General features: G+C 33.4%; 2 non-coding genes across 2 annotated transcripts; both read right to left on the bottom strand.

Moving 5' to 3' along the window:
* Window positions 1-7,776: 7,776 nt before the first annotated feature.
* On the bottom strand, window positions 7,777-7,972 carry LOC120200505. The gene has a single exon (XR_005523556.1). It is a non-coding gene; the product is annotated as a U2 spliceosomal RNA (small nuclear RNA).
* A 4,521-nt stretch (window positions 7,973-12,493) lies between these two features.
* LOC120200522 lies at window positions 12,494-12,689 on the bottom strand. Its single transcript, XR_005523565.1, has one exon. It is a non-coding gene; the product is annotated as a U2 spliceosomal RNA (small nuclear RNA).
* Between the last annotated feature and the right edge of the window lie 6,826 nt (window positions 12,690-19,515).

Here is a 19,515-nt window from a genome sequence, read left to right on the forward strand (position 1 = left end):
TATCATCTTGGATAAAAATGTCCAGGTCCCCACATCTAAAACATGCTCTAGAGGCCACTCGACAGACTCCGGTATGATTATTCCCACAATGCTGAAACTGCGTCGATTGACGTTAATTTGATCTTCCAGCTCCATACCCTACTAGTTGAGTTTGTCTAGGTCTCATTGGATTTGATCTTCTACCCGAGGATACAGCTGACCCGGATATCTTCTAATGTCGAAAGCCTGAACCTCTGTCTCTCTTTGATGGTTCTGATGAAGCACCAGCTCTCTTGGTCATCTGAGCTTTTTGTTCTCATATCCTCTCATTCTGAGCTCTCTCTAAGCTTTAGCATGATTGACCACTTCTTGAAACGATAGATTCAAAAATATTGAAAACTCTTTCAGTCTTGGGGGCAGCCCTCTACAACCAATCACATGAATCCTTTTTAGTAGGAACTAGTTTTGGCATCAAATCTACTTAGCTTATTAAACCCGCACTCGTACTCATACACGGTGTGATTCCTTTGTTACAAACTCATAAATTCTTGTTTCATTTTCCTAATAAACTTATCACCAATGTACTTGTTCTTGAACTCTTCTAAAACGAAAAAACACGTCACTTGGACCCATGACATTCTCATGGTGACATTAGTCCACCATACCTAAGATTGCCCTCGTAGCAATGAGATTGCTTCATCTAACTTCTCCACTTCCGAATAGTGGAGACCCTCTAACATGATCTTTACATCATTAAGCCAAAGGTCCGTAGCAACAAGACCTTCCTCAACTTCACCCTTGAACTCCGGGTGCTCCTAACCCTTTAAAATCTTTTGCTACATTCATCTTAGGAGTTAAGGGAGCAAGTGGTTGGAAACGCGTTACAATAGCGTCTAACATCAAGAAAAAACACTCCCTAATCTTGTACAGGCACTCCCTGGGGTGCCTATTCTTTACATTACCTGACCCGAGTAGGTGAATTGCTACTACCCTCATGTCCTTCATCTCTCCTTCACTTCGGGAGCCCTCGTAATTATCTAATAAGATATAACCATGTAACTCTATTATCAAGAACATCATATCATTACTTATAAGATCATAGATTTTTCACTTTTTCATTGGCATATATACTTTTTAAAACATAAATAACTTCAGTTTAAGCTCATAATCGGGTAAACCATAGCTCTGATGCGAACAAATGTAACACCCCCAACCCGTATCCAACCCAGATACGAATCTAAGGTGTCACATTGACTTTTCAAATAATTAACTTCTAAAAGTAGTTGAAAATTTTAACATTTATTTGTGTTAAAATGGTGGAACCCTTAAATGAAAGTAAAACTTTAAAATTTAATCTCATACTGAAAATAAATACTTAATAATTTACATAAATACAATAAAGTATGTTTACTAAACTGATCATAACATATGCGATTTAAACATTTAATTACATGCCAACAAAATTCAATATAACAAAATAACATACATTTCTTATATGATCTTAAGTAGAGATATGATGTCTTGTTCTGACCTAGCTTTATTTTCCTGGCTTATTTGAACCTACGTGTGAAAACACTCAAAAGCTAATTCTTCGACTTAGTGAGGCATAATAAAACATTATAACATTTATTTTTATTCTTAACCTTTTATAAAAATCATAGGATAAAGAAATCATAGTACATCTCATAAAAAAACATATATTATCAGGCACTATTCAGTCAAATCATTTATTTTAATAACCCATGGTATATCACTGAGAACATAAGGTATACGAGTACATTGAGGTTGTGCACTGGGTTGTAAACGAAACTGCCACATAGAATTGCACCGAAGTGCCACGTAGAATATGCATCGAAGTGCCACATAGAAATGTCCCGAAGGACCACAGAAATGTCCCGGAGGACCACAGAAATGTCCCAGAGGACCACAGAAATGTCCCGGAGGACTGTGTAGAGTTTGTCCCGAAGTACCACATAGAATTGTCCTGAATGACCGCATAGAACCCTCGACTCTTGGCATGCCAATTATGCCTCTAGCTCTCATATCACATACTTTTGGGCTTTATTTTTTATACATTTCCCATACCTTATATCACATATTTTTATAATCACATAGATCAATAACACAGAGTATAAAATCCAAACAGTGCATGTACATGTAGTAATAGAATCAACACCATTCTTATATTCATGTAAACATGTATTCCTAATATTTATAAACTTTAGAAAACTGAATATTTTAGTCCAACATGTTAATCTACACTTACTTGAACCAAAATATTGTATTTAATATCTTTTTGTCCCCCATCAATTAACTGATTTTATCATTCTAAAAAAATAACAATCTACTTCGTATATATTTCAGAAGCGAGCAAATAAGAACGACCCCTTACTATATTAGAAATTGCAAATTTGCTACGAATTTTTTGCAAAATTATTTAAATCATTTTATTAAAGAAGAATTATGTCAAAAATATTTTCTTTGTGTTTTGGCTTAAATATCCAACTTAAAATATTTTTAAAGATCCAAAAACACCCTAAAATGTGAAAACTTGAGCCTTAAAATATTTTCTTTGGAATGTCTCTTCTTGAATCTTCAATTGATGATAACCAGAACGTAAATCAATCTTGGAGAATACCGAAGCTCCTTTAAGTTGATCAAATAAGTCATCGATTCTTGGGAGAGGGTACTTGTTTTTTATTGTCACCTTGTTGAGTTGTCGATAATCAATACAAAGACGCATCTAACCATCTTTCTTCATTACAAATAGCACTAGAGCAACCCAAGGTGACACGCTAGGTATGATGAATCCTTTATCTAATAACTCTTGTAATTGAATCTTTAGTTCAATTCATTCGGGGTCATTCGGTAAGGATCCATTGAAATTGGTGCCATTCAAGGCATTACCTCAATTTGAAACTCAACCTCTCTATATGGAGGTAATCCCGACAACTCAGCAGGAAAAACATCTGGAAATTCTCGGACTATCGGAATATCCTCTAGTCATCTCTCCTTGACATGAGTGTCGATAACATTGGCAATGAAAACTTGGCATCCGTTTAGCAATAACTTCTTAGCCGACATCACCGATATTACGTTAGCTAATGAATTAAATCTTTCACTAATCACAATCATTTCTACTCAATCAGGAATTATAAAAGTTACTCTCTTCAAACTACAGTCTACATTGGCATGATAATGATACAACCAATCCATTCTCAAGATTACTTCAAACTCATCAAAGGGTAATTACATCATAATAATAGGGAATTCAATTCCCTGAATCTTTATGAGACACCCTCGACACAACTGATTCACCCGAGCACTATGTTGTAATGGGTTAGTCACTATCACATTGTTACTTGTAGCTTCTAATTGGATTTTCAATTTTCTCACCAATTTACTACTAATATAAGAATAGGTTGATCCTGGTCAATCAAAACCAAAACAAATTTATCAAATAACTGAAAAGTACATGCAATGATCTTCGGATCATCGTGATCTTCATTAGTTTTAATATTGTAGACCTGAATCGTTGAACGCACTTCAGGTTGAGTGGTTGACTCTGACTGATTTCTTCTTCTACCTCTCTGAGATATCGTAGCAGATCGCTCTGTTTGTGCAGGTTCTCTAGTCATCAATGGATAGTCTTGGATAAAATGTCCAGTGTCCCCACATTTAAAACATGCTCTAGAGACCACTCGACAGACTCCGGTATGATTATTCCCACAATGCTGACACTGCGTCGATTGACGTTAATTTGATCTTCCAGCTCCATACCCTACTAGTTGAGTTTGTCTAGGTCTCATTGGATTTGATCCTCTACCCAAGGATGCAGCTGACTCGGATATCTTCTAATGTAGAAAGCATGAACCTCTGCCTCTCTTTGATGGTTCTGATGAAGCACCAGCTCTCTTGGTCATCTGAGCTTTTTGTTCTCATATCCTCTCATTCTGAGCTCTCTCTAAAGCTTTAGCATGATTGACCACTTCTTGAAACGATGATAGATTCAAAACTTTTGAAAACTCTTTCAGTCTTGGGGGCAAGCCCTCTACAAACCAATCACATGAATCCTTTTTAGTAGGAACTAGTTTGGCATCAAATCTACTTAGCTTATTAAACCCGCACTCGTACTCATACACGGTGTGATTCCTTTGTTACAAACTCATAAATTCTTGTTTCATTTGCCTAATAAACTGATCACCAATGTACTTGTTCTTGAACTCTTCTAAAAAGAACAAACACGTCACTTGGACCCATGACATTCTCATAGTGACATTAGTCCACCATACCTGAGATTGCCTTCGTAGCAATGAGATTGCTCCATCTAACTTCTCCACTTCCGAATAGTGGAGACCCTCTAACATGATCTTTACATCATTAAGCCAAAGGTCCGTAGCAACAGGACCTTCCTCAACTTCACCATTGAACCCCGGGTGCTCCTAACCCTTTCAACTCTTTTGCTACATTCATCTTAGGAGTTAATGGAGCAAGTGGTTGGAAACGCGTTACAATAGCGTCTAACATCTAGAAAAAACACTCCTTGATCTTGTACAGGCACTCCCTGGGGCGCCTTTTATTTACATTACCTGACCCGAGTAGGTGAATTGCTACTACCCTCATTTCCTTCATCTCCCACTTCACTTCGAGAGCCCTCGTAATTAGATATCTAATAAGATATAACCATGTAACTCTATTAGCAAGAACATCATATTCATTACTTATAAGGTCATAGATTTTTCACTTTTTCATTAGCATATATACTTTTTAAAACATAAATAACTTCGGTTTAAGCTCGAAATCGGGTAAACCATAGCTCTGATGCCAACAAATGTAACACCCCCAACCCGTATCTGACCCAGATACGAATCTGAGGTGTCACATTGACTTTCCAAATAATTGACTTCTAAAAGTAGTTGAAAATTTTAACATTTTTTGTGTTAAAATAGTGGAACCCTTAAATGAAAGTAAAACTTTAAAATTTAATCTCATACTGAAAATAAATACTTAATAATTTACATAAATACAATAAAGTATGTTTACTAAACTGATCATAATATATGCGATTTAAACATTTAATTACATGCCAACAAAATTCAATATAACAAAATAACATACATTTCTGATATGATCTTAAGTAGAGATATGATGTCTTGTTCTGACCTAGCTTTATTCTCCTGGCTTATTTGAACCTACGTGTGAAAACACTCACAAGCTAATTCTTCGACTTAGTGAGGCATAATAAAACATTATAACATTTAATTTTATTCTTAACCTTTTATAAAAATCATAGGATAAAGAAATCATAGTACATCTCATAAAACAAAACATATAGTATCATGCACTGTTCATTCAAATCATTTATTTTAATAACTCATGGTATATCACTGAGAACATAAGGTATACGAGTACATTGAGGTTGCGCACTGGGTTGTAGTCGAAACTGCCACATAGAATTGCACCGAAGTGCCACGTAGAATATGCATCGAAGTGCCACATAGAAATGTCCCGAAGGACCACAGAAATGTCCCGGAGGACCACAAAAATGTCCCAGAGGACCGTGTAGAGTTTGTCCCGAAGTACCACATAGAATTGTCCTGAATGACCGCATAGAACCCTCGACTCTTGGCATGCCAATTATGCCTCTAGCTCTCATATCACATACTTTTGGGCTTTATTTTTTATACATTTCCCATACCTTATATCACATATTTTTATAATCACATAGATCAATAACACAGAGTATAAAATTGAAACAGTGCATGTATATGTAGTAATAGAATCAAAACCATTCTTATATTCATGTAAACATGTATTCATAATATTTATAAACTTTCAAAATATTGTTTTAAATAAAAACATTGGATATAGATTCATCGCAAGTCTTCTTTCCATATAACCATATATTATAGTAGTATGAACTCACCTTTGCCTCACTCAGTCCTAGCAAATGCCTTATCACTCTTTGTCGATATCATCATCCAGAACTTACCTTCAAGCTGAATATCAAAGTTCGTATTACTATTAATCAATCATCAATAACTTAAACTAAAAAAAAACACCTAATTCACACTTTCAAGCTGAATAGTGTCGGTACTCTATGCCCAGTACCGATACTTCCTCACTATGGTATCAATAGTATCCTTCAGTATCGATACCCAAACTACATTATGAAATTTTTCTTCAAAATGGTATCGATACTTGTCCATTATCGATACCCTCATTATCGATTCTACTCATTCGGTATTGATAATATTCTACTGATTCATACTATTTAATCGATTTTTTCTTTGAAGTATAAGTATCGTTCATCTAATACCGATACCCTTTCCTAGAAATTACCCATTTCAACTCGAAAATTGACCAAAACTCACCTAAATCTCCCATTTTTATCTCCTTTCATGCCTTTAAACTCAACTACACTTATCAAACCCAACTTATATCACTTTAACATTCCTAAATATCCAAAATCCCAGTAAAACATTTGAAACTAAAATTCACACCCATTATTCAACATATCCCAAATCCTTTTCCAACATCTTAAACTTCTTATTCCAACTTATAACAAGTCAAATATCGCTTCAAAATTCATTTACTAAACATTTCTCATCAATTCTCTCAAAAACTCTCTTTACTCAATTACCAATTACTTATCAATCTCTTAATTTCTACTTCTGTTTAAGCTTTCTTAAACTTCCCTAATACCCCAAGAATAAAAAACAAATCAAGGATTTAAAAGAAATAACTACTTACAGATTCCTTACCTTAGCACTGAAGTCACGGTGGAGAGGAGGAAGAAAAGATTAAGAAAGAGAATTTTAGATTTCTTTCTTTTCTCCAAATGCTTTATTTCCTTTAAAAGGAATATAAAATTCCTTTCTTTTAAAAAGACTGTAATGCCCTTTCAAATCTTTCATATTTGATTTAAGTCCTATACACAAAATTCTAGAATCAGTCCTTGAACTATTCAATTAATCAAAATAAATCACGAAATTTTAAAATCTTACACTTTAGTCACTAGCCCAATGTTTGGGGCGTTACAAGAATATTTTGAATTTTGAATTTTGAATTTAAAGGTAAGGAATATTTTGAAATGAGGACCATAACTGAAGCTTCGAAAGCATTATTCGTTTTTGTGATTATGTAGTTAAATTCTTATTTTAAATTCTTGTTTTAATTACAAAATATATTTAATTATATATCTTATTTTAATAATTCAGAATAATATATTGTATTTCATTTAGTTCAATGAAATCATAACTAACTTTGAATTTTAACTACATTGTTTTCGTTTAACTGTAAAATATGTGGGCTACAGGTATAAAGGATTTCATACCGATTTTTGTATCATATTGAGGTTTTGTTCTTGAAAATATGAAAATTAGGTGTCGATAGAATTAAGAAACTTTATATGTTTAATATGGTGATTTAGGGTTGAGATTAGAAATTCTTGATAATATTAGTAGCGCTTTTAGGTGTTGGCGTTGATGGTATAAAATGTGTCAGTTAAGAAATCGTCAGTACAAAATGGATTCGTGGTGTTTTGTAGTGAAATTTGGAGTCTTTTTTTATGCATGATTTAAGTTGAACTTCCAGCCAATATTTTTGTTATTTGTGCATTCTGATGTGTTCTTGAAGCTCAAGATTCGTTGGTGGCTTCCTCTAGCAATGGGAAAGGAAAGGCAGTCATGCATTGAAGCGGTTGTTATTCATAGTTTAAACAATAAATTAGTAAAACTAAGGAGGCATGGTTTTCGCAATCAAAAAACGGAGTAGAAACATTAAACTTTAGATTGGGTGGGATGCGACAGGCCCGAGCAATACTGCAACGCTAGGGCGACGCTCGAGAGTCCCAGTAGCAAGCTACTGTGGTGGACCCTCCCCCTCAAAAAATAAATTTAATATCGTGTGGACCATTGGCCCACGTATCAGATATTAAACTGATAAGAACAGATACTACACTTGATCTTAGCCAAAAGGCCGAGAAAGGTATGCTTTCCAATGTTCAAGGCCGTTGGCTTTATAAGCAGCTTCTCGCTGCATCCCTTCGTACCTCAACCATGTGGGACGTTACATGCAGCATCTCATTTGTAAGCTGCTTCTGGAAACAAACAGCTTTGGTTTAAAAGGCAATTCTCGCATAAAGCAGTTTCATTGGACATAATCAATCTCTGCCAATGCCGTTCTCTTCATGGTTACACGATCAATAACTTCAACTGCGTGTTATTTCATATTTATATTCATCAAATTAATATTAGTTACAAACCCACTTTTTACATCATCAAAATATTATTAGTTTTAATACTCATATGTGTATTTCAAGTTACTAATAGTTAAACTCTATTAGAAGCTCTTTTACTCCTCTATTATTCAAAGGGACATTTTAGTCGAAAACTGAATATTTTAGTCCAACATGTTAATCTACACTTACTTGAACCAAAATATTTTATTTAATATCTTTTTGTCCCCCATTAATTAACTGATTTATCATTCTAAAAAAATAACAATCTACTTCGTATATATTTCAGAAGCGAGCAAATAAGAACGACCCCTTACTATATTGTAGAAATTGCAAATTTGCTACGAAATTTTCGCAAAAATTATTTAAATCATTTTATTAAAGAAGAATTATGTCAAAAATATTTTCTTTGTGTTTTGGCTTAAATATCCAACTTAAAATATTTTTAAAGATCCAAAAACACCCTAAAATGTGAAAACTTGAGCCTTAGATTTCAAAACTAAGTGTGAAGTTTTAAAACTTCTCCTAAGTGTTTCCAAACTCTTGTACTAGTTTTAGAACTTCCATTACATAGTGCTTAATAGTTTCGAAAACCAATGTTGGATTTTGATACCCGTATGTGAGATTCCAAAGCTCATGTTCTAGTATCTATACTCTAGGCCTCCAACGATTGATATTTTTAAACATGTTTTAGGAGTTTCGATTCTCCAAGAAGAGTTTCAAAACTATGGTTGCAATTGAGTATTTAAACCACGAATTTCATGTTTAAAATAGCTAGAAGCTACCTCCAACTTCTCGAAACGACTATAAATCACTTAGAGTATATAAAAAGGACCACATAGTAGCTCAAAAACATCAAGAGAGGCTTTCCCAACATTCAAGAGTTTCGATGCCCGTGTGTGAGTTTCCAAAACACATGTGGCAATATCGATACTCTGTGCTTCCAACGATTTATATTTTTAAACATGTTTTAGGAGTTTCAATATTACAAGAAGAGTTACGAAGCAATGGTCGCAAGTTACTATTTAATGCACAAATTGAATGCCTGAAATGGCTGGAATGTAACTTCCTAAAATCCAGGTCGGTAGAATCATGTTTAATTTCACAATTTGTGTAAAATGAAATTTTTTGAAATATTATGATATAATTTTTTTCAAATAGTAATAAATATTTTTTAAATAAAAAATATGATTTTTAAAGTGTAAATTGATTTTGAAGAAAGTACCAACTTGATATTTAAATTAAAATTCAATTTTAGTGACTAAATTGTAAAAGAATCAAAATTGTTAAATCCATATATGTATTTTCCCAAGATCAATTTTCCCTTCATTTTCAACCATTTTGCCGTGAACTCTTCTTGCAAATTCCTTTGACTTTAATCGATTATAATAACTACCTTCTAAATTGTTTTAACCACCTTACTTCTTCGAATCCGTTTTTGCATACAAACTCATTTTGAGCATCGTAATTGATGCCTTCAAGTGGTGTTGTTGATTTGGCAATATAGGTAAGAATTTCGGTCTTTGTTGTGATTTTCGTGTTTAGTTTTTTAGTAGATGTCACTGGTGTGTAAGATATTAATTTTTATTGAATAAACCTATGTTTAAATTACTTTCTATCAAAATTATGAATTTAAAAAGTAGAAACTAAATTGAATATCAATTGATCAAGTTGTGATTTCTATGCTAAATTGTAAAAAAAATAAAAATTAAGGGCGGAGCTTTGAAAATATTTGATCCAGAATTCAAAACTTTTGGTCCATAATTTTTAGAGGAATTGGAAATATTTTCCGCCCAAAAATTTTGAATCTTATCTAAAAATTCAATGTTTTCTGGTATCGATACTCATTTAGCATTCGATGTTTTCTGGTATCGATACCTTCCTTATGGTATCGGTACTACCTTCCCAGGTATCGATACCCTTTGAATATCTTTACCAATTTCAGACCTATGGTATCGATACTGTTAGACCAGTATCGATACCCCTATACCAAATATCTCTCTTTTATCTTGAAGTATCGGTACTGCTTCAGATTTTCCTTTTTAAGCCAAAAAATTTACCTATATCAACTCAAATCCTCCATGTCTTAACCCCTTTAAAACACTTAACCCAAGTACACATACTTAAACCAATTTCTATGCATTTAACACTTTTTTATCTTCGAAATCTCCTCCTATATCTTGAATTTATGAATCCTACCAAATTTCTAACATGTTCTAATTTCAATTCTAACACTTCATACTTCTTAATTCAACTGATGAAATGTTAATTTTAACTTCAAAACTTATTTATCAACTCTTTCTCAATAAATCCCTTAAAAACTCTTAATATTCAATCTTACATAATTTATTCATCTTTAGGTTTTAAGTCACCATAAGCATTTCTTAAGCTTTCTTAATCCTCCAAGAATCAAACCCCATCATAAAATTAAGGAATAATCAACTTACAAGAAACTCACCTTTTAATTGGGCTCACGGGAAGGAGAAGAAGAAGAAGAAGCTCCATTCTCTAGACTTTCCCTTCCCATTTACACGCGGTTGTCTCCTTTATAAAGGAATAATAAGAAATCTTCCTTTGAAAGAACCAATTTATCCTTACTTCTTTAAATATTTACTAAACAATCCTTCACAAAATATTACCAATTTAGTCCCTGAACTTTTCAATCTTTCAAAATCAAACCTCAAAGTTTAAAAAATTCAATTTTAGTCACTAGCCCCAATTTTGGGATGTTACAAAACATCTTTGTTTTTGGCTTGGTACTTATCGATACTTAAAGATAGTTATCGAATAGCATATCGATTTATGGGGGGGGAACGTGTTTTCAATATTAATTCAGAAAAACAGTTTAGAAAGGAAAATTCAAGAGGATTAAAATATTTTGAATTTGGATTTAAAGTTAAGGAATATTTTGAAACGAGGACCAAAATTGACGCTCCAAAAGCGTTATTCCTTTTTGTGATTATATAGTTAAATTCTTTTTTTTAAATTTTGTTTTAATTAAAAAATATATTAGTTTTATATATCTTATTTTAATAATTAAGAATAATATATTGTATTTCATTTAGTTCAACGAAATCATAACTAACGTTGAATTTTAACTACATTGTTTTCGTTTAAGTGTAAAATATGTGGGCTACAGGTATAAAGGATTCCATACCGATTTTTGTATCATATTACGGTTTTGTTCTTGAAATTATGAAAATTAGGTCTCGATAGAATTAAGAAACTTTATATGTTTAATATGGTGATTTAGGGTTGAGATTAGAAATTCTTGATAATATTAATAGCGCTTTTAGGTGTTGGCGTTGATGGTCTAAAATGTGTCAGTTAAGAAATCGTCGGTACGAAATGGATTCGTCGTGTTTTGTAGTGAAATTTGGAGTCTTTTTTTATGCATGATTAAAGTTGAACTTCCAGCCAATTTTGTTTTTATTTGTGCATTCTGATGTGTTCTTGAAGCTCAAGATTCGTTGGTGGCTTCCTCTAGCAATGGGAAAGGAAAGGCAGTCGTGCATTGAAGCGGTTGTTGTTATTTGCTCATTGTTTCCGTAAGTGTAGGTTATGCTGCGGGTTTGCACAAACCTTTTTTATTTAGAAACATAGGAGTAGGTTAATCCCCTATTCTAGGTTCTCGTGTAATTATTGTCGATGTTCTTTGTGTTAATTAAAAGTTTGTACGTTTTAGAGATGTATGATCGGTCATTTCGGAACAATTAGCGGCGTGAACTTTTGTCAATAAATTTCAAACATTTGCTTTGAATTTTGTCCACTATTTTTTATGCATTTATATGTGGTATGATATGGTACATGAAAGGTTTAAATACATGTGCAACACTAGCTGTTATGGTGGGACGAAAAGTGTCTATATATGAGTTGTCGATAACATTTACTGGTTGTAGTGATGAATCGAATGAGACTTTTAGCAATGATTATGTACAAGGTCACTCCAGTGACTAATGTAACAGTTGGTAACAAGGTCGGACTGCCCCGATCGAATATTGGGTGTTATAAACTTAATTTGTAATGGAACACTCGTGACACATAAATTTGATAATTCAACCCCCAATTTTAAGGTATCATGGAATGATTCTAAAACTAAGGGGGCAATCCTATTGAGCGTAGAAAGTTACATGGTTTAAAAATGACAATAACTAAAGGGGAAATAATTTAAAAGTTAAACTACCAGAACATAGTTTAAACAATAAATTAGTAAAACTAAGGAGGCATGGTTTTCGCAATCAAAAAACGGAGTAGAAACATTAAACTTTAGATTGGGTGGGATGCGCCAGGCCCGAGCAATACTGCAACGCTAGGGCGACGCTCGAGAGTCCCAGTAGCAAGCTACTGTGGTGGACCCTCCTCCTCAAAAAATAAATTTAATATCGTGTGGACCATTGGCCCACGTATCAGATATTAAACTGATAAGAACAGATACTACACTTGATCTTAGCCAAAAGGCCGAGAAAGGTATGCTTTCCATCGTTCAAGGCCGTTGGCTTTATAAGCAGCTTCTCGCTGCATCCCTTCGTACCTCAACCATGTGGGACGTTACATGCAGCATCTCATTTGTAAGCTGCTTCTGGAAACAAACAGCTTTGGTTTAAAAGGCAATTCTCGCATAAAGCAGTTTCATTGGACATAATCAATCTCTGCCAATGCCGTTCTCTTAATGGTTACACGATCAATAACTTCAACTGCGTGTTATTTCATATTTATATTCATCAAATTAATATTAGTTACAAACCCACTTTTTACATCATCAAAATATTATTAGTTTTAATACTCATATGTGTATTTCAAGTTACTAATAGTTAAACTCTATTAGAAGCTCTTTTACTCCTCTATTATTCAAAGGGACATTTTCGTCGAAAACTGAATATTTTAGTCCAACATGTTAATCTACACTTACTTGAACCAAAATATTGTATTTAATATCTTTTTGTCCCCCATCAATTAACTGATTTATTATTCTAAAAAAAATAACAATCTACTTCGTATATATTTCAGAAGCGAGCAAATAAGAACGACCCCTTACTATATTGTAGAAATTGCAAATTTGCTACGAAATTTTTGCAAAATTATTTAAATCATTTTATTAAAGAAGAATTATGTCAAAAATATTTTCTTTGTGTTTTAGCTTAAATATCCAACTTAAAATATTTTTAAAGATCCAAAAACACCCTAAAATGTGAAAACTTGAGCCTTAGATTTCAAAACTAAGTGTAAAGTTTTAAAACTTCTCCTAAGTGTTTCCAAACTCTTGTACTAGTTTTAGAACTTCCATTACATAGTGCTTAAGAGTTTCCAAAACCAATGTTGGATTTTGATACCCGTATGTGAGATTCCAAAGCTCACGTTCTAGTATCTATACTCTAGGCCTCCAACGATTGATATTTTTAAACATGTTTTAGGAGTTTCGATTCTCCAAGAAGAGTTTCAAAACTATGGTTGCAATTGAGTATTTAAACCACGAATTTCATGCTTAAAATAGCTAGAAGCTACCCCCAACTTCTCGAAACGACTATAAATCACTTAGAGTATATAAAAAGGACCACATAGTAGCTCAAAAACATCAAGAGAGGCTTTCCCAACATTCAAGAGTTTCGATGCCCGTGTGTGAGTTTCCAAAACACATGTGCCAATATCGATACTCTGTGCCTCCAACGATTTATATTTTTAAACATGTTTTAGGAATTTCAATATTACAAGAAGAGTTACGAAGCAATGGTCGCAAGTTAGTATTTAATGCGCAAATTGAATGCCTGAAATGGCTGGAATGTAACTTCCTAAAATCCAGGTCGGTAGAATCATGTTTAATTTCACAATTTGTGTAAAATGAATTTTTTTGAAATATTATTAGATAATTTTATTCGAATCGTAATAAATATTTTTGAAATTAAAAATATGATTTTTAAAGTGTAAATTTATTTTGAAGAAAGTACCAACTTGATTTTTAAATTAAAATTCAATTTTATTGACTAAATTGTAAAAGGATCAAAATTGTTAAATCCATATATGTATTTTCCCAATATCAATTTTCCCTTCATTTTCAACCATTTTGCCGTGAACTCTTCTTGCAAATTCCTTTGACTTTAATCGATTTTAATAACTACCTTCTAAATTGTTTTAACCACCTTACTTCTTCGAATCCGTTTTTGCATACAAACTCATTTTGACCATCGTAATTGATGCCTTCAAGTGGTGTTGTTGATTTGGCAATATAGTTAAGAATTTCGGTCTTTGTTGTGATTTTCGTGTTTAGTTTTTTAGTAGATGTCACTGATGTGTAAGTTGTTAATTTTTATTGAATAAACCTACGTTTAAAATACTTTCTATCAAAATTATGAATTTAAAAAGTAGAAACTAAATTGAAGATCAATTGATCAAGTTGCGAATTCTACGCTAAATTGTAAAAAAAAAATAAAAATTAAGGGCGGAGCTTTGAAAATATTTGGTCCAGAATTCAAAACTTTTGGTCCATAATTTTTAGAGGAGTTGGAAATATTTTCCACCCAAAAATTTCGAATCTCATCCAAAAAATCGATGTTTTCTGGTATCGATACTCATTTAGCATTCGATGTTTTCTGGTATCGATACCTTCCTTATGGTATCGGTACTACCTTCCAGGTATCAATACCCTTTGAATATCTTTATTAATTTCAGACCTATGGTATCGATACTGTTAGACCAGTTTCGATACCCCTATACCAAATATCTCTCTTTTTCTCTAGAAGTATCGGTACTGCTTTAGATTTCCCTTTTTAAGCCAGAAAATTTACCTATATCAACTAAAATCCTTCATGTCTAAACTCCTTTAATACTCTTAACCAAAGTACCCATACTCAAACCAATTTCTATGCATTTAACACTTTTTTATCTCCTCCTATATCTTGAATTTAAGAATCCTACCAAATTTCCAACATGTTCTAATTTCAATTCTAACACCTCATACTTCTTAATTCAACTGATAACAAGTTAATTTTAACTTTAAAAGTTATTTATCAACTCTTTCTCAATAAATCCCTTAAAAACTCTTAATCTTCAATCTTACATAATTTATTCATCTTTAGGTTTTAAGTCACCATAAGCATTCCCTAAGCTTTCTTAATCCTCCAAGAATCAAACCCCATCATAAAATTAAGGAAGAATCAACTTACAAGAAACTCACCTTTTAATTGGGCTCACGGGAAATAGAAGAAGAAGAAAAAGCTCCATTCTCCAGACTTTCCCTTCCCATTTACACGTGGTTGTCTCCTTTATAAAGGAATACCAAAAAATATTCCTTTTAAAGAACCAATTTACCCTTACGTCATTAAATATTTACTAAACAATCCTTCACAAAATATTACCAATTTAGTCCCTAAACTTTTCAATCTTTCAAAATCAAACCTCAAAGTTCCAAAACTTCCATTTTAGTCACTATCCCCGATTTTGGGATGTTACAAAACATCTTTGTTTTTTGGCTTGGTACTTATCGATACTTAAAGATAGTTATCGAATAGCATATCGATTTCTAGGGGGAAAACGTGTTTTCAATATTAATTCAGAAAAATAGTTTAGAAAGGAAAATTCAAGAGGATTAAAATATTTTGAATTTGAATTTAAAGTTAATGAATATTTTGAAACGAGGACCAAAATTGACGCTCCAAAAGCATTATTCCTTTTTGTGATTGTCGAAACCGTCTTTTGGTTTGGCCCGAAATTAGGCTTCGACTTGAATAATTGGGTTAGGATAAAATAAAGTAAATAGAATACCTACAATAGAATAGATGGAAATAAAATAAAACAAGGACAAACATAAAGGAAATGAACAACATAAAGAAAATAATAATAATGATATACGTATAGTAAACAAATAGATGAAAACAAGAATGAATTAAAAAAGAAGTAGAGAAAATAGAAATAAATGTAAAAGAAAATAATAGTACATATATCTATAATAATAATACGATAGTTTTTAATGCAAAACAAAATAAAAATGATAAAATACGTACACATATAATGTTAAAGAAAACAATAGAAATTGTATGTACATATATAATTAAATATTTATAAAAAACTAATAAACTAAGGGATGAAACGTTTATATATATATAAATACATATGATAATTTGTAAACAAAAATAAAAAAGTCATGAAATAAGGAAAAAAATAAGAAATACATTTATATATAAAGTAATAATAGTAAAAAAAAACGGTTATAATAAAATTAATAAAAAGGAAAAATAATAGTAACGGGACTAAATCGAAAGAAAACAACGATTGAAGGTCGAATTAAAAAAATTGGGTTTAAAAATTGGATTTGGGGGTTAAAGTTGAAATTTTCAAAATCGGAGGGTTAAAAGCGCAATTTACCCTTTATAACAACAGAAACACGTGGATCCCCTCATGATGGGTCGGGTCGCGCGCGGACCTCCTGATGGGTTCAATATTTAAGCCAACAAAACGTTTTAAAATTCATTTCAGCCTCATTTGAAACCAAAGGCTCTCTCCCATTTCATCTTTTCTCTCGCCTGTACATCCCAGTGGATGAACACAAGCTGCCTATTTCCAGAATCCAGCCATCAGCCGCTTCGCCGGTGATATATATTTTTTTACTTTTCCGAATCCTTTCCTTCTCATTTTTTAAGAAAATCAAAATTGTTTTTGAAAACGAACCTCGGGGCTGAGTTGATCTAAAAAAGAAAACTCGGTTTTTCCCCATGCTCATCGGTTCATTACTTTGCTTTTTGAGTCAAAAACGAAGAGGAGAACACATGCAAGCCACGAAACGAAAAAGGTACAAACTTTACCTTCTGTTGCTTTCAAAAATATTGAAGAAAAATGCTTCGATTTCAACCCAATATTGCTCGTAGTCTTTGTGAAATTTGTGCTTGTATTTTGTATGAAAATCCGTAGTTACAAGTTGATGATTACATGTGTTATTTATAATACGAAAAAAATCCTATTTTTAGTATCGTATTTGAACTAGGATTCTAATGCTAGTTTGTTTGTTGATGTGTTGGTGATGACCGAGATCACTGCGCCGGATGATACGGGTTGTTGGGCGAGACGTGCGGCTGTGGGAACTTCAAATGGGGGGAAATGGCGCTGGAACGAGGCGTGGAGCTAGGGTTCTGGAAACTTGCTACTCACGTGGGATTTGGGTCTTGCTGGGCCAAGTACAACGAGATATTTTATTTGATATATCGGGCATGCACAATTGTAAAGAATAAAATTAATAATATTATATATATATATATATATGTATAATTATACTATATGATTATATAATATAATAATATTAATAAAAGACAGAATTGAGTGTCTTCAGCTTCCCCTCTTTGCTCATTATCGTGTAACGAGAATAGAGAAAAGATCAAAAGACACAAATTTCGTCTATATCGAATGTCCTCTATCGTAGAGTTGAAATCCGATGTTAAGACTAGTTTTGTCAATATGAACTAAAATATGAAATGACTCCCTCGTCGTGAGGTCGAGTCGAAACTAGAAAATTCTTAGCACGAAATCCATCGTCGTGAAGTTGAAATCGAACTCAAAGCTTTGGCCAGTAGCTCCTGGCTCAAGATACTTCGTCGTGAAGGTGAAACTTGTCCTGAAGACTTTTTGGTTGCTGTGTAGCAGATAAGTCTTTCATCGTGAATTTGGGTCAGTCTACTGGGGTACGATACCCTTAATTGTGAAGTTGGAATGGCCCCTTCGTCGTGAAGTTGAGCCTGGGAATTGGATATCCTTCGTCGTGAAGTTGAAATCCAAGGTAAGTTGCGCTGTTCCGAGGCCAATATCATTCGCTCTGAAGTTGAAATTGACTCTGAAACTGGAAAGTTTATTGACAGACACTCCTTCTTTGAGTTGGATATCCTTCATCGTGAAGTTGAAATCTAATCTAGAGATGGATGCTGCTTGTGCGAACGATTCCCTTCGTCGTGAAGTTGAAATCGCAGGTGGCCCCTTCGTCATGAAGTTGAGCCTGGGATTGGATATCCTTCTTCGTGAAGTTGAAATCCAAGTATTGTTCCGAGTCCAATATCCTCCACTGTGAAGTTGAAATTGGTTTTGGAACTGAGAAATTGTTTGTTGACAATCAGCCGCCCCTTCACTGTGAAGTTGAGCTTGTGCTGTCTCGAGTCTAATATCCTTCGTTGTGAAGTTGAAATTGACTCTGAATGAAATTTTGTTGACAATTAGCCGCCCCTTCGTTGTAAAGTTGAGCTTTTGTTGTCTTGGGTTCAATATCCTTCGTTGTGAAGTTGAAATTGGTTCTGAAATTGGGAAATTGTTTGTTGACAGTCAGTCGCCCCTTCGCTGAAGTTGAGCTTGTGCTGTATCGAGTCTAATATCCTTCGTTGTGAAGTTGAAATTGACTCTGAATGAAATTTTGTTAACAATCAGCCGCCTCTTCGTTGTGAAGTTGAGCTTGTGTTGTCTTGGGTCCAATATGCTTCGTTGTGAAGTTGAAATTGGTTCTGAAATTGGGAAGCCCCTTCTTCGTGAAGTTGAGCCTCAAATGGCACAATATCCTCCGTCGTGGAGTTGAAATCGCGGGTGGCCCCTTCGTCGTGAAGTTGAGCCTTGACTTGAATATCCTTCGTCGTGAAGTTGAAATCCAAGTATTGTATGTTGCGGGTGGACATGATTCCCTTCGCCATGAAGTTGAAATCCAAGTATTGTATGTTGCGGGTGGACATGATTCCTTTCGCCATGAAGTTGAAACCGTGGATGACCCCTTTATTGTGAAGTTTGGCTTCGAGTTAGATATCCTTCGTCGTGAAGTTGAAATCTACTCTCGAACAAATCGTGTTGTTTAAAGTCCAATATCCTTCATTGCGAAGTCAAAATTGGCTCTAGATAAAACCTGGAAAGATATATATATATATATGCGATGTTATGGATGCAATGCTCTTAGGTATGCTTAAAATGCATATGAAACATATGTTATTCTATGTTCTGGAAAGAAATCTTGATCTCTGGTGGCATGTCGCTGTTGACTCTTGATTTTGAAATCTTGAAGTTTTGATCACTGATCAAATGTTCAAATCTGATGTGCATATTCTATTGGTTTCTTGATCTGGTAAATGCTTCTCGACCATCTCAAGAATGTGCATGAGCCTTGATCGGCTTCCGGGTACCTGTACTTTTCAATGAATCTTTGTACATTAATATACGATTATCTTTTGCATAAGTAGATAAATCATTGAGTTTAAGTTCAATTCAAGATGCTCAAAAAGAATTGATTTAGAGAAAAAGATTATCTTTACTCATAAGGAAGAAAAAGAACAAATAATACATGACAAATA

Source organism: Hibiscus syriacus, unplaced genomic scaffold (assembly GCF_006381635.1).
Source record: "Hibiscus syriacus cultivar Baekdansim isolate YM2019G1 unplaced genomic scaffold, ASM638163v2 tig00005974_pilon, whole genome shotgun sequence".
NCBI lineage: Eukaryota > Viridiplantae > Streptophyta > Magnoliopsida > Malvales > Malvaceae > Hibiscus > Hibiscus syriacus.